This window comes from Pipra filicauda, unplaced genomic scaffold, assembly GCF_003945595.2.
Source record: "Pipra filicauda isolate LSUMZ 115617 unplaced genomic scaffold, ASM394559v2 scaffold146_size1912638_pilon, whole genome shotgun sequence".
In the NCBI taxonomy this organism is placed as follows: domain Eukaryota; kingdom Metazoa; phylum Chordata; class Aves; order Passeriformes; family Pipridae; genus Pipra; species Pipra filicauda.
Genome location: NW_024103951.1, coordinates 1744291 through 1758004, shown reverse-complemented (window position 1 = coordinate 1758004; position 13714 = coordinate 1744291). Strand labels below are relative to the sequence as shown.

Here is a 13714-nt window from a genome sequence, read left to right as displayed (position 1 = left end):
GGAAAGAATCAAAATTTGTTCCAGTAAAGGCAGCTGCCCTTCCTGCCTGCACAGAGGCACTCTTAGCTCTGTGTTTATCCTGAGGTATGTGGCAATAAGCCCCAATGTGCTCAGTGCCTCAGTACAAGACCAAATTCCCAAGCTATGATGGACCAGGAGCAGTGGCAGCACAGTACTGCAGTAGCACATTATCTGTTAGCTCTGTCTTGTGTCCTCTATGTCACAGTGAAATTGCATTTGCAGTTTCCAGATTCTCTTTCAGGTTCTGACTCCCAAATCCCATGAGCCCAAAGGAGGGAAGTGAAGGGAGCCTGCAGTGCTCTGCAGACACAGAGGGCAGATCCATCATGTCACATAACTTGGTGCTGTCTGGACTCTGTTCAGCTGAAGGCACAGGGTCTGGGACTGCACAGCCCCCTTTTGGGGTTTGGTTTGGGTTTTTCCTCACAGCTTTGTTGTGTTCAGACAGTGCAGGGTAGGAAAGGGCACAGTGAGGAGCTGTATTGCTGAGTTCTGGTGTAAAGTTTTCCAGACACAAGGGACCAGAGACACAAGGTCCAGTGATTACTCCAGGCCACTTTGACTCTTTGGTTCCCAAGTGTATCTTTTTGAATTTGGCTGCAAAAATGCAAAAGACCTTGTTAAGCAGTCCCAGTTACTGTACAGTTCAAAGCAAGAATTTAGTGACTTCGGGGGTTGGAGTTTTTTTGATTGGTTGGGGGTTTTTTCCACAGACTGGCTTAAGGAAATTTTAGGAAAATGATTAGTAGTATATCAGCCAATTTGATTAAAACAAACAGAAAATGGATGAACCATTTGAACTGTTGAACTGAACTATCCCTGTGGGCAGTCCTTACAACGTATCCTTTGAAAAGAAATGTGCTGTCAAGTGCAAGCTATGCTGTAGTTTGTGGAAGGGACCTGCACTCAGCATTTAAGAATGTTTTTCTTTTTTTCCCCCCTTGTTTCTAATGGGAAATTAATTCAGCACAACTTTTTCTATTTCTTCCTGTGCACAGTTAAACTGGTCTGTAGAGGGTATGTATACCAGGCTGGCTTCCTGGGGCAGAACTAATCCAATCATTTATGAGTTCAGCAGATGTTTTTGCTTTTCAGGCCAGGTGTAATCTCATGCACCTTTTTTTTAATTCTTCCCTTGAGTAAACACTAGCTGGGCTAATGGCCAAAAATTTAATTACCTTTTTTCGCTCTTTCTGTTTTTCTTCTAGATGTGGGTAGTGTTGCTTTACATCAGACTTTCCCTTTTTTAGGAAGAGTATGATGAGGCATCTGCTCATACTTCCAGCAGGAAATGATCACTGGTTGCTTTCCCTTTGCAATAGCATTTGCTGAGTTGATTGTATTTGGCATACCTGGAACAGCTGAACTGGTGGGGTTTGGTCACAGAGAAATATTTGTGTTGTATATCCTAAGGAAGGTGCTTTTTTATTCTGTTCATGCTATTATCTACTTACTCTACCAAGGACTTAATTCATCATTTCTTTGCCTTGGTTTTACTCTGAAGTCAATGTAGAACTGGGGTCAGAACTGGGCTAGAAAGTGAGACATCAGGGCTGCAGACATCAAAGAAACACTTTGGGATGTACACAATTACTCTTTGGGAATCCTGCATTCCTCTAGAGCCATTTGCTCATCCCTGTCAGAGAACAGGGCTGTGTTGCTGCTCATTGACTGTACCAGTAGCTTGACCAAAAAAAAAAAAAAGAGCGATGATAGCTAGAGAAGTATTGAACTGTTGGGAGGCAGGAATGATACCTTGGGAGTCACTGTTAGATCTGAATAAAGCTGTCTTGTGACTTACATGGAAGGAAAAACCGGCATGCTAGTAAACTTCTACCAGACGTGAAATGGGGAATAACTATGCAGCAGTGTCAATCTGGACAGAGGTTAGAATGCAAAAGATTGACAAAAAAGGCCTGCAAAACACATAAAACCTTGAAATGTTGCCTGTGGGGTCTAGAAATCCACTTTTTGTCTCTTCCCCTGCCATCCCTCATGTAATGGTGAAACTTAAATTTAAGAGACGTTGCTGGAAAAAACAAACTGCCAGTAGCAAAGAAGAATTTCCGTTTTTAGATATTCAGTGTGCCTTCCTTGCTACAGAACTTTCCTGTGTAGAAAGCGGGCAAGGGAAGGGTAGTTTTCAACGCTGCCTCTTGTCGGTTCATGCGAAAGCATTGGAGATCATGGTAATTACATTACCCAAACTGCCTTTTGCCAATACAGCTGAGTTTGCTGGAGAGAGGAAGCGTTTGCACTGTGCTGACTATGGGGTTACACGTAAAAATAGTTCAGGGCTGTGATTACACACGCACAATTGAACAGAACAAAAAGCTGCTATTGTTCAGACTGGCAAAAATGATTCGGCAAAAAGCTGGCATTGGTTGGTTTAGAAACTAGTGTGAGATGGATTGATTCATTACGAGTTGTAACTAATTTTACATAATGAGCTACAATCCCTAAATAAAAATCTTGCCTCTGAACAGAACGATGCTTTCAGAAGCTGCGTCAGCAGTTTAGTAGTTCTGGATTGCTCGATAGGCATTTCTATTTCTAATTGATGTTCAGGCACTTGAGTTAGGAGCTGAAAGTAGGTAGTGTGAAAGTGCAAACCTGTATTTTAAGCCAAAGGGGTGATTATGTTTCTCTGGAGTTGGCAGATGTTCTCTGATGGTGGGTAAACCACTGCTGCAGCACCAGCCAGTGTGAGCCCTCAGCCAGGGAGGGGGAAGCTGCTTCCTTGGGCTACAGCGAGGTCTGGGTGAGCTGTACCAGATTGGGATGATAAACCAACACATGCTGAGTTTAGCCACATCAGCAAACCCGGTGCCCGTGTTTCTAACACGTTTAACCATCTGGAATCGTAGCAAATACATTTTCTAAACGAGCAAGTACAACTTTGTGAGGTTGCTGTTGTTACTACGGGTACTCAGCAGTCAGAGCAGCAAGGCTGGATGGTCTTTTGTGTGCGAGAAAATTCATTGCCTGAGTCAATGTAAACTTGCAGGACATGTGGTAGGTTAAAATGTCAGTAAGTTAAGTGGGGTCTGTAAACATTTCTAGGCAATTTTTGGTTCCTTGGCTAAGTATAGACTTACTGTTTGAACATTTTGAATGGAAACATCCCTGTGGTTTGATTACATCATGACGTGATTAATTACAGCCAGTTGAACACTAAACTAGAGCAACAAGATACCTAAACACTGAAGAGCTTTTTGGAGAGCGATTCTGAATACTGACAGAAGTAAGTGTGGCGTTTCTGATTAAGATTGCTGTGGTGCAGATGTTAACACTGGCACTGCTGATTAAAAGAAATTGTAAGTAAAGCCTGTAGAAAATTCTATGAAAGCCACAGTTGCTTTAAGTGGGGATTTTCCTGGCCATATGTATCCAGTTTAGAGGACACTTAAAGTTTCTATAACGAGCTTCAAAAATGGAAATAGAATAGATTTCTGCTTAATCGGTACCGTAATTTCTCCAAAAGCAAAAGTCTTCAAGGTATTTAAGATGGAAATGCGGTTCCTTTCCAGCAGTTTTTCCTTTAAACTTAAATTTTTTATAAATATGAAAAATACGAAGGTTCTCAAGGCACAGTGAAGCTGTGGAGAGTCCAAGATCGTTTTACTTGCCTCTCTGAGGCCCAAATATAACTATAAGGGGTCAGATCTCTTGGCAATGTCTGGTCTGTCATGCTCACAATATGTTTAGGGACCTCTTTTCACAACATTTTTAAAACTGAAACCATCCCAGCCATGCTGAGCATCAGCAGTACCTTTGAGCAACTCAACCGATAGTGGAAGCCACACAAGGGAGCCTGGGGCGCGGTAAATTTTGGGTGCTCTCGTTGCTAGTAAATTCTGGGCCGTACCTCAGCTGCTGCGTTCCTTGAAAGTGGATATGCAGATGTGGGTTTTGTCTCACTGAGAGATGCCAAGTGTTATATAAAAAGCATTTCATAAAAGTAGTAAATGTAAGCTGACTTTTGTTTGAAGAGACTGAAGATTGTATGAGTGGGTAGTCCAAAAAACGTTGCATTTTTGGCTGATTAAGAAATTCTCCATTATCAGATAAGTAATGGTGCTGTGTGACTCCCCATACCAAGTAAAAATTGGTAATAATAAGTAGGTAGGGATTTAATCTGTTCCATCTCAATGGCAGCACAATAAAATGAGGCAGTAAGTTTAATGTGTGAAACCAGTAAACTGTCTGGTGTTAAATTAAACAACAGAACTCTCCTGCTGATGGGAATCCTTACTTTTTATTGGTGTACATAAAACAGGGTACAACTTGTTGTAGTTTTTCCATAATTACCAATTTCAGTATAATTCCAGCAGCTATGGCCTTGGGAAATATTGAAGTTGGAGATCAGTGCTGTTTGGCCCTGTGGTGAGTCCAGTTGAGAGTTCAAGGCACATCAGATAAATGTAAAAATTGGATCATGCCAGTATTGAAAGACCCGGCTGTTAAGAAGCTTGTTAATGTGCAACAGTCATGTACAGGGACAAGGTTTTCACTCAGTGACAAACTAGCTCATTTTCTGTCGTAGTAATAGTGGTTTATTTAAAAGCTGTGTTTTAATGACAATACAGTTTTAAATCACGTATGTTATATATATAGTTTTGATTTTTTGTCTGCTTTTGATTCATCAGTTATTAAAAGAAAAATCAGGTTTAAGTTTATTAGTGATAACAGCTAATGCCTCTAATGCTTTCCCTCCATAAATAACAACAGTGCAACTATAAAAATAACTGCATGGCTTTGATGCCTAGATGGGGTTGTGTCGCATAATTAAGGCATTTTCCAATAAGAAATCCAATTTTAGAAAACAATTTTTACTTTCCTGTATTTCTTCAAAGGAACTCAATTTCACAGTAATTCAATTATATAACCACACTTAATTCATTGTGAATGCTAATAGAGTAAATATTTCTACAATAAGTGGTTAGCTCTAAGTGTTGCTAATGAGTTTGACTAGCTCACCTTCAAACTTCCTCAGTTAGTCATGGTTTCAAATGAGCATGACAACAATATTTTCATGCTTCGTGTTTCTTCTTTAGTTTTGTTCTAATTTTTTTTTCTGTTTAATTGTTGTTCTCTTTTCTTAGGCTTTAGATCTAAAAAGTGTCTGCTATGACCAGATGTTCTTTGCCTATCTACTATATACCATTTCAACCTAGTTTTGTAGAGTTTTAAAACATTCATGCTGTAACATTACAGAAGATACAAGTGCAGAAATAACCCCCCACAGATTAATCACGGCCAGCGGAGCAAATTGCAGTGTGTCATGTGAGGCATATGCCTCGTCATTTAGCATCAAAATCAACTTTTAATTTTTAACTTGTATTTCAGGAAGAGCTGTTTATGCTTAGTTTTATTTATGCAGGGCAGTTATGAGAGCAATGTGTGAACTGGGAAATGGCCTCAGCCTCTCAGTAAACCCAGTTCCTGAGGTGAAGTAGTTCCACAAAACTTTTAGTGTTAGGTTGAAATTGCTAACAGAGGAGATTGCTTGCATCTTATCAGTCTAGTAAGTGTGCTATGGGATAGATACATAAGGTAGACTCAAAATATTCCCTCACTTCCTGATTTTGTACCAGAGCACCAAAAGGGTGCTCTCGCTTGGCAGAGCTGTGATGGCAGCAACAAACCAGACACCAATGTCAGCAGAAAGGGAGGCAGGTACCGGTGCCCTTGTTGTGCATTGAAGCCACAGCATGACTGACAGCTGACCTGTCAGGTGCTAATACTGGGGTGATCTCTAGCCCTCAGGCTTAGAAACCCTATATTAAATTACCTCTGATTGTTCAGTTTCCAGATATTTCTTCCCAGGCATCCTTGGGTGTGCTAAACGGCATTGGGTGAAGCCTTTGCTTTAGGTGAGGCAGTTCAGTGATGTTGTATAAAGCCAAAGAGGTATCAAAGCTTATTTTTTTTTTTTGTAGAAGAAACACTGTAAGATTTAGCAAGTGCTGTTTACAAAGGGTAATCGATGTGCCTCATTTGTATGGCAGCACGTTGCTATAGAACGTGGCAGGCCTTTGCCGGGAGGAAGAAATTTGCATTCTCCTGAGGATGGGAACAAATTCACTTCCTTTTGTGATGGAGAGCTAATTGCCACCCACTAATGGGAGAGCAAATTAAAGCCAAGGTAATGAATAACTCTTGGGTTGTATTTTGTTTTGGTTGGGGTTTTAACATAATTTTCCCTCCCCACTCCACCCCTTCCCACCTCCAAAATCCCCCGCTCCCAAAAAAACCCAAGTGCTTGACTCAGAGCAGTTAATACAGTTCTTTGATGGAGAGAAGGTTCTGGTTGCTGAACCTTTTCTTCATTCTCTTCACCCTTCACAGTCACATTATTAAGTATATTTTATCTTGACTGAAAGTTTTATTTAGTTATTCCAAGGGATTTTTTTTTTTTACCAGGTCAGAGATAAGGGAAAAAATGTCAATTATTTTCCTTCTTAGAAGCTAGCTGCTTAAATAGAAGTCATAGCAGTGTCTGTGAATGAGCTGTTGGCCAATTGGCAATATAACCTAGTTTTGGAGAAAACAGGAAAAAATGCAAAATAGAAAGAAATTACATTGAAGGTTAGGTTTAGGATGAAAATAATTGTTTTGAAAGCTGATCTACTAGGGTGATGGGTTTTTTTCCTGTCATAATCTGTCATAAAAATCTTAATCTTTACTATAACCAATGGCTTGTTATTTGATTTTTTGATTTGTAGGGATTTTGATGAATTCTTAAAAACCTGTTTGAAATCAAGCTTTGTTTTCCGCATGTTTCACACGTTGGGAATACCACGAAGTTAGCCAAAACCAATTAGTACTAATTTTAGTATTAGTCTTAGGAAAAAAATTATATTAAAGGTGTTTTGTCAAATTCTCTAGCATTTTTCTAGCCAAAATATCAGTTTAAAAGTGAACAAACAAGATTCTAAGATTGATCATTCATGGAATGATGAGGAGATTTAAATCAAAGAAAGGTGAATTCTTGGGGAGCATCTTTCCCTTTTCTTTACCACTGACTCTAGGAAATTTCAGCTGATTTTGACTTCTCCATAATGTTTTAATTCCCCATGCCCTCCAGGTACATTGCCTGCACCAACTGGCTTGGAAAACCCAAGGATAAGCAGAGCATTGGGGGGCTCTTTTAACACAGCTGAGTAGTATTAAAATAATATTTGCAGCCAGAGTAGCTTGTATTGGTTATAGTTTTTCTGAAAACAAATGTCTGCTACTGCATTTTGTCTATCTAATAATAATACTCCAGTTTGGAGGTTTTATGCAGTAAATACTATCAAACACTGTATTCCAGAGGACCAGTGGTAAAATCCTTGCCCTCTTAGAGTTGGTGTACATCCTGTGACTTCAGGAGGATTAGAATTCAAAGCCTCCCAGGTGAATGAACATGTTTCCTTCACAAAACCGGTGGAAGATGAGACATCATGATCACTGTGGGATGGATTCAACTGTGAGGATGTTTGCAAATCTTCTTCATTTAGCCTATTACCAGAAGAAAGCCCAGTGCTATACTGCCAGCTGGCAGTTCAGTAGGTTCTTTTGCCTCTGTATCTCTCTGTTTTCAGTCAAGATCAAGCCACAAATGTACATTATACAGTACAGCTCTGTATGGGCAGTGGAAAGAGAGAATGTCATTACAAACCTTAGGATTGCACTGGTGGGTCTATTTGCCAGTTTCCACAATTACAAACCTGTGGTTGCATGTTGTCATGCAGGATAAAATTAAAATCTTGCTTTCTTATTTCTTGTTTACAGCATGTATGATTTGGTTTTCTCTGTTCTGTTTCTGTAAATCTGGAAGATGCAATTTATAAAAACAAAGTTTGAAATGAATGTCAAGTAGCTGATGTGTTAATTCCAGAAATTTTTTTGTATATTATATGGAATTTGGGCCTTGAGGATAATTATTTACCAGCCATCTTTACAGAAGAGGAGAAAAATTAACATGGAGGAGAAACTCAACTTAAAAGTATTTTGTTTGGGTTTTTTACTTTAAAATTTTAATTTTAAAATTTAAAAATTTGATGCATTCTTGATAATTGGTTTATCTTGGTAAGATGTGATATAAAGGTAGTTCTCAGTTTCATCTCTGAAATGTTTGTAAACTGAAAAGTGAAAAAAATTTCCATGGAGTCTCAAAAGAGATGCTCAGCATGGGGGCTTAGATTACTTGGTTAGAATAAGATCTGGCCTCCAACCTCTTTCTTGCTGAGAATCAGCCTGTGGCCAAACTGAAACAGTGTTCAGGTTATACTTCAGGCCCAAGATATATGGTTCTAATGGTTTGTTTCTCTGAGAAGTTAATGTTTGCTCTGAGAGAAGCAATTAGTGTGTGGTGAGTAAAACTGATGTCTCACAACTGCAGTAGTCGGCGCTGGAGAAATAAGACTTTGTGCAGAAGGCTTAATTTTTGTGAACAACTTTTTATAGCATTGGCCTCTTTATCTGCAGCCAGTCAGATCCATGTCCACGTTTCAATAATTAAATCACTGTTTAGTCTTTTAAATCCAATTTGGGCCGTTTCTCAAAGAACATGGCTCCTCAGTCTGACATCTGGATATTTAGTTTATCTGAGCTCTGAGTTGGTCATGTAAATTGAGTGTCTCTGGTTTGGATCTGCTTTTTGATGGGTAAACACATCCTTGCAAATGGGCTACAGATCCATGTCTTGATGTTGATTAGTTTTGTTGTGGGTTTTGTCTTTTATAGGGGTAAGGAGGAAACCTGGGGAAAGCAGTGAAGGGCAAACAGTTAAAAAAGTAGTACTGGGATGTGAAGTGTGTATCCTAAGGTGTTAATAGCTATTATGTGGATCTGCAGCATGTAAGCCAGTAAGTGTATTTCTGCTACCTACACAAATTAATTACATACTCTTTATGGTAGTTCAGTGTTTCCTTTATTAACTTCTGTTTTCATGGAATTGTACTACAGGCTGAGTCTGTGTCTGGGTAATTTTATTAAAGCAGTTTTCAACAAGCTCTTTGGCTGTACAAGCATGGAAAGAATATTAAATTAAAAGAAAATTCTGAACCCAGGACACCTAATGTTCTGATATGTGATGTTAGGCTATGTCATCGCTAATACATTGTATAATTTCGGTTTTGCCACTTATTGCATGCAAAGTCAGTAATTTTTCAGCATCAGTATCTTCAAAACCAAGTGTTTTAATCACTGCAGCGTTAGCTAGAAAATCACTGGAAGATCTTAAATAATGAGTTGGCTTTTCACTGCCTTCCCTTCCACTTTGAAGGGGAGTTTGACAATAAGAAGTAGCTGATGAGACCCAGCATTGCAGCATCAGCTTTGCCTCTTTTAGCTGTGAGCAACACATTGCTCAGAAATTCTTCAACCACAGCTCCTGTGAGACTGTGGAAACTGGTGCTGGAGTCACAATGTTTACAAAGGTTATGTAGGATATCAGGTATGGAAGTAAACTAACCAGACACTTGACTGAATTTATTAATAGTTTTTCCAAGATGATAGCTGGGTAGTGATGTCCTCGGTTTCTGCGTCTGGGTTTAGGCACAATCCCAGGATATGATGGGTTGTGAGGGGAAGGCAGGGTGATCTAAGAAAATCCTGGCAAGATCAGTGGAGAGGTTTAGGCCTTTTACATCTTCATCCATATTTGCATGTGATATAATCTACAATGACAAATCTGAATTATTTCATAATCCCCACAGCACGGTAACTATGAACTGCTTAGAATACCTCCTAAAGACTTTTTTCATTCTCTAAATGAGCATAAAATCTGGGAATTTGGCTTTGATTTCAGTGTAATGAATTTGAATGAAGTTGCCTAATGCAGAGCAAGAGGACTGCTATGAATATGTATGCAGTGCTGCTGGCCTTTGTGAGCGGGTAGATCCTGGGGAGATGAAATGAGTGAGCTCCAGAGGGCTGATCTTCTGCATGAAGGATGTTTGATAACTTATTTCTGAAGTTTTTAATTGTTTTCTATTCTGTCTTCTTTTAAAAAGAATTCTTTAAGATCTCTGACTGTACCAGCACACATCTTAGTATTTTGTTTTTTCCAGATTAGGGGTTAGTGAATTAAGCCTTCCTGCTTTCTAAATAAAGGAAACTTAACATTTCTGATTTTTTTTTTTTAATCTCATGACTTTCTAGTTAAAACAAAAAATCAGTAAGACATGGATATGTCAGAAGTTCACTGCCTTCTCCCTCCCCCTACCTCCCACTCCACATTAAAATATGAATTATATTTCAATTCAAGTTAGTTAACTAATAAGAAAGATACAGAATTATTGTTGTGCATTTTAGAGTCTCAAGCAGTATTTAGTGTATTGTTGGGCAGTTATTAATGCTGACACAAATTTATGTTATTCCTTTGTTAGGCTATATTTCACAAACGTTTTTTGACCTATTTTTTAAATATAAATGTAATATTTATATTGCCTTGTATATTCCTCCATAAATTACAACTATACTCTGTAATTGTAAACATAGGTTCTGACAATCAAATGATGGGGTTTTGATGGGTTTTCTAGTTTATTATAGTTTTTCTCAGCAGCTTCAGGTAATTAATTAAAAACCCCAATCTATTTATTTTCTCTGCCAAGTGGAAAGGAAATAAATGTAATGAAAGGAATTTTTATTTTGAATTGGAAAGTAAACAAGTGTGTGCTGTATTAATTTTTTAATTTTTTTTTTTTTTTTTTAGTACTGAGAGTATACAGGCTTCCTGCAGAAACTGCAAGAGGAAAGCAAAGGTATTTTGGAGCAGAATAGAGTTCAGTAGATCTGTTGTCACATGAAAAATAGCTGGAACTCTGGGATAGTCTAGTTGACTGAATGGTTTTGCTTATACTATGTAATTATGAAATTACCCATGTTGCATTCAAGCTGTTGTCATCTGAGCTTCAAAGTCAACACTTGAATTTAAAGAAATGATTTTTTTGATGAATATTTTTAGTCATACTTTCGATAACTATTTATAGACTTTAAGGTTATCTGCACATTCAGTGGAAAGCTTCCATTTTTAGCTATTCCTCATGGTCCAAAGGGTTTGCATTCTGTGATGTACAACGTGGAGGCTGCTCCCTGCACCTGCAGGGAGACTTGGGAAAATCAGTGGGAGAAAGCTGGGACTGCACAGAAAACAGCAATTGTAAAACATTCTGTAAACAGAGGTACTGGAGCATAATGTTGTAGAAGAAGATGGAGAAGAGATTGTATTCCAACAGGTGAAGTTTCCTTAGGAGTTTCACAAGCACAACATAAAATTACAAAACCTCTGCTTATTAAACTCTGGGAGAATTTTATTGCTTATGGAACTCCAGTCTGAATGTCACAGCTGTTACTAATTACAACCAGGAATAATTACAGCAGCAAAGATTAATGTAATTGCACATTTCAAAGCATACAGGATAATGGGAACAGAGTGGATGCTTACAGGGTGATGGAAGTTTAATGCAATGCACACATTCTTGGCTGGTTAATAATAATGTTATACCTTCATGTAATACTTTACATGTCTATACCATTGTACATGCCTTTAATTTATAAGCCTTTAAAATACCCTAGGAGAAGAAACTGGCTTAACATCCCAGTCTGCCACTATCTTTGGATGTTGCCTATTGTGTTAGTAAGGATTCTTTGATCAGTAACTCTTTTGTCTTCATTATGTATTTCACCTTGGTGTAGCTTTGTGGGTTTTCCATGAAGTCTTCCAAAGCAGGAGATCCTAAGAGATATTAACTGTTACTAGATGATGCTGTGTTTCTATTTTTCACTTTTTTAAGATATTGTTCTTGGGATTTAGCTAGCAAGGATTTAATGTGTTTTGGTTGTGGGTTTTTGGTTTTTTGTTTTGTTTTTTTTTTTTACCTTGTGGCTTTTTGAAATTACTGTAACTAATTTCATTAGCAACTCCGTGATGCTTCTAGACCTAGAGTTATGAAACTCTGGTCTGCAGACTGCTGGTACCTGCCAGGCTGTGGTAAATGGTCTGCAAGGATAAATAGTCCATTGGGCCTTTTGATGTGGAGTTTGATGAGAGGAAATCATCATTTGGGAAGACCCAGAGCTGACAGAGGAAAACACACAGCAACACTTTTCTTGTTATATTGAAGCCAGCATTTATGTTTCCCCCCATCTAAGAATATTTGTGCAGTCAGTTCCTCAGGTGGGATCGTGTTTAGGAAGTTGTTAAGGAGTAGTAAATGGGTCACCTGCTTACCATTTCACCTGGTTTGTAACATGTTTTCGTGTATCCATCTCTACTGTGGATCTAGCAAATCCCTTCTTGAAACTTTTCCAGTACTCTTGGCATGGAAGTAACAGCACATGTTTTTGATGCAGCTTCTTGAAGGTGTTTCAGTCTCCCATCTTCTTTTCAGAAGATGGACTTCATTATGCAGAATAGACTTCACCCTTTTTTCTCTCTTCAGCACCAGACTGGCGTGCAGTCAAATAACCACGAGGCAGCTGTTTCAGTGGGACTTTATGTAGCTGAACTTTGTTACTAGTCTAATCAGCTTGCAAATTGCCACTTGACTTTGATTTCCACTTAAGTTTTCTCTGGGAAAGGTGGCTTTCACTTGCAGCTCTTGCTGTCTCAGCTAGCCGACCTTGCAGAGTGTGCTCATCCCCAACATGGGGAGCAGCAGCCAGGCACCAACATTGCTGCAGCTCAGGGTGCACGGCCTGCAACACAGGGAAGGGGAGAACAACATGAGGAATGCCTACTGTGCCCTAATGCTGCTGATTATGGAGAAGCGTGGGAAAGCTCCATTAACACACCAGCAGAATTGGAGGTGCTTCTGGCAGGTCCAGGTGCATCTTTCCATTCAGTTTTACAAAAATTAATGTAAGGCCTTCTCTTTGTATTCTGTTAACCATCTTTATTTTCTTTCTTACTTTCTCTCTTTTTTTTTTTTTTTTTCTTTTAATCTCTATGATGTTGTGAACCTCTCACACCTTATAGGAAAAGGATTTGGAGAACATCTCCCTCCATGAGGCAAATGGCATACCCCAGCTGTGCTTCCCAGGCTTGTTAATAGATCTGGTTTATTGTGTTCTGTTCCAGTGCCAGAAAATTTTGTCAGGCAATCCATAGTGATTGATTCTATAGAAACAAAACACCGTTTCCTTCTGTTTTCAGTCTTGAGTCACGTTGTAGCTCTCACACCAGAGGCACTAAGCAGCCAGTCAGATTTTTTTCCCAGCAGTTCCAGAATTCCTGCACTTGTCTGCAAACAGCTGTACAAAATTAAGTGAAAATAACTTTCGGTTCTGGTCTTCACACCTAAAAAACATGACTTAGAGACTGATTGAAATGGCTTATCATCCTTCTGGATTTCATATGAAACAAAAAAAGCCACGTCCCAGATGATGGAGTTTCTGTAACTTCCTGAGTTTCATGTTGTCTTTCTTGATGTAAGGTGCTCCATTGCTGCGTGGAATCAGTTTTTTTGATTCCAGCTGCTGGTCATCAGTGGCAGAACTTGTGTTTAAGAATTTGATGCATCATTTACAGTTTACTTTGTCTTATTTTCCTTGCAGATCAACCTTTATAGTTTTAAGCCTTATACTTCGTACTTTCAAATCAGAAAATCCCAGGGAACACGAATGTTCTTTGCACTTGCAAACTGTATAAAAAGCCACAGTGTTCTGTCACTAGATGAGGCTGATATAGAAATATTTGCAG

The 13714-nt window shown here is 38.8% G+C and overlaps 1 protein-coding gene across 6 annotated transcripts in view; it reads left to right on the top strand.

Moving 5' to 3' along the window:
- The window catches only part of SPSB4 (splA/ryanodine receptor domain and SOCS box containing 4), a 161319-nt gene that overhangs the window by 13105 nt on the left and 134500 nt on the right, over positions 1-13714 (top strand). For 5 of the 6 annotated variants that reach the window (XR_005562577.1, XR_005562579.1, XR_005562578.1 and 2 more), the window contains exon 2: positions 10727-10775. The exons of the other annotated variant lie outside the window; for it this stretch is intronic. The gene's annotated coding sequence lies outside the window, so the exon portion shown is untranslated. The remainder of the gene's footprint in view (positions 1-10726; positions 10776-13714) is intronic. 6 annotated transcript variants of the gene reach the window in all.